Genomic DNA, 2,986 nt, shown 5'->3' on the forward strand with positions numbered 1-2,986 from the left:
TTGAAAAGCAATAATATTCTGAGTAGAGGTTCTAATAGTGGCACAAATCAAGTTACAGAGGTAAGGTGGTTCCATTGCCATCCTTACTCTAAATTCTTTTTTTTTTTCTTTTATAACCTAATCATGTTCTAGCAGAGATTTATTTAATTTCCACATGGGTGGTTTTTGTAAGCTTTACCCTCATGTGGTTAATTTCTGGTCTTATGACAAGATATTTTGTATTATATTATTTTAATATACTGAGAAGATACTTTGTATTATATTATTTTAATGTTTTAGAATTTGTTGAGGCTTGCTTTGTGATTGACTCTGGAGAATGTACCATATGCACTTGAGAAGAAAGTGAGTTGAGTTTTAGTTGGTTGCAGTACTGTGAATACATCCACAAGATCAAGTTGGCTGATTATATAGCTTAGATCTTCTGCATCTTTGTTAAGTTTCCTTTGAGTTGAACTATCCTTTAGTAGTGGTAGTGTGTTGAAGTCTCTAACCACTATTGTGGTGCTGTCTATTTCTTACTTCAATTCTCTTAACAATTTTTTAAATGTATTTGCAGGTCATAAACGTTGACAAAGGTTGTGTCTTCCTAATGTATTGTTCCTTTTAACAGTATGTTATGTCTTTCTTTATCTTTTATGGTGGTTTTCATTCTGAAGTCTATTTTATCAGAGATAAATGTTGCCACTCCTCCTTTTTTTGTGCTTGCCATTTGCTTGGTATATTTTTTTCCCAGTCTTTGATTTTGAGTCTATCTTTGTCTTCTTTTTTGAGGTGTGTCTTTTGTAGGCAATATATTGATAGATTTTTTTTAAAAAAAAATCCATTCTGCTACTCTTTTTCTCTTGATTGGCACATTTAGTCCATTTACATTAAGTATGATAATTGTCAGACTAGATTTTATCATTGCCATTTTGCTGTGTTTCTTTTTCTGTTGCTTTAATGGTCCATTCACTTTCCTTTCGCATCTCTGTGTGAAGTACTTCACTTAAAATTTCTTTTAGTTTTGTTCTTGCTTTCACAAATTCCTTAAATTCCTTCTTTTCTGCAAAGGATCTAATTTCTCCATCCTATTGAATAGAGAGCTTTGCTGAGTATAGGAGCCTTGGCTGGCAATTTTTTTCTTTCAACTTTCTTTATATACCATCCCATTGTCTTCTTGCTTCTATGGATTCTCTTTAGAAATCAGAACGTAAATCATTTCCCCTTTGTAGATGACTTTTTGTTTTTCTAGCTCTGCTTTTAGTATTCCATCCTTATTTTTTAATTTGGAGAATTTGACCATGATATGTCTTGAAGTTTTTCTTTCAGAGGTCTAATCTATTTGGTGTTTGCAGTGTTTTGTGAATGTGTATTTCCTCTTTTTTTCAAACTATTATTGTTATGTGCTGTTGAGTTGCTTGCGACTCATAGCAACCCGATGTATAAGAGCCCTAAATCATGCTCTATCCTGTGCCAACCTCACTGTCTCTGACACACCTACTCCTGCCACCCCAATCACTGAATTGATCCATCTCATCAAGGGTCTTCCTCTTCTGCACTGTCCCTCCACTCTCCCAAACATGATGTCTCTCTCCAAGGACTTGTTCCTCCTGGTAACACTCCCAAAGTATGTCAGACGAAGCTTCTGAATCCTTGACTTCAAGGAGCAGCCTAGTTTCACCCTCTCCAGGACAAACCTGTTTTTTTTTTCCCTAGCAGTCCATGGTATATTCAAAACTCTTCTGGAGCACCATAGCTCAAAGGTATCAATTCTCTTCCTATCATCCCTAGTCACTCTCCAGCTCTCCGATGCATAGCATGCAATTGCAAAGACTTTAGCTCAGATCAGACACACTGTAGTCTCCAGCCTGATGTCATTGCTCTTCAGTACTCTGGAGAGGTCATTGACAGCTGACTTTCCAAATGCAATTTTTCCTCTTGATTTCCTGGATGCTGGTACCAAGAGTGTTGACTGTACAACCAAGCAAACTAAAACGATTAACTATCTCAATCTCCTCACCATCTGCACTGATGCTGCCAATTGGCCCACTGGTGAGAATCTTTGTTTTCTTGATGTTGAGATTCAATCCTTCTTGAAGGCTGAAGTCCTTGACTTTCTGCAGCAAGTCCTTCAGGTCCTCCTCAGTTTCAGCAAGCAGGGTTGTGTCATCTGCATAATGCAGGTTGTTGATGACTCATCCACCAGTCCTGATGCCACATTCCTCCTTGTATAGCCCAGCATTACAGATGATCTGTCCTACATACAGATTGAAAAGGTATGGAGACAACATACATCTCTGGAGGACCCCCTTCCCAATTTTGAACCATGTAGTGTATCCTTGTTCTGTTCTGTTGACTGACTCTTGGTTCAAGTATAGGTTTCGCATAAGCACAATCAAATGTTCTGGGATTCTCATTCTTCTCAGAGTCAGCTATAGCTTGTTGTGATCCACACAGTCAAAAGTCTTTGCATAGTCAATGAAGTACAGATAGACATTCCTCTGATACTCTTTGCTTTCTGCCAAGATCCATCTAACATTAGCTATACTAACCCTAGTACCATGATCACTTCTAAAACCAGCCTGCATATCTGACAGTTCTCTGTTGATGTGTTTTTTCAGTCTTTTTTTTAATATAATTTTCAGTAAAATCTTGCTTACATGTGATATTGTTTGTTAATTTCCACACTCTGTTGGGTCACCTTTTTTTTGGAATGGGAACAAATATTGATCTCTTCCAGTCAGTTGGCCAGGTGGCTGTCCTCCAGATTTCTTGGAACAGCTTAGTGGGCACATCCAGGGTGGTGTCTGTTTGTTGCAATATGTCAATTGTTATGCCATCAACTCCTGGTGCCTTGTTTTTTGCCAATACCTGGGAATTTTTCTTCTAGTACTTCTTCCACAATTATCTCAGTGACTTCCCTATCACTCCCATGTTCTGGAATTCCAAGCATACGTATGTTGTTCCTTTTGATGTCATCCCACATGATCCTAATGTTTTCTTCATT

This window comes from Elephantulus edwardii, unplaced genomic scaffold (genome assembly GCF_000299155.1).
Source record: "Elephantulus edwardii isolate Elephantulus edwardi_28Jun2011 unplaced genomic scaffold, EleEdw1.0 scaffold00403, whole genome shotgun sequence".
NCBI lineage: Eukaryota > Metazoa > Chordata > Mammalia > Macroscelidea > Macroscelididae > Elephantulus > Elephantulus edwardii.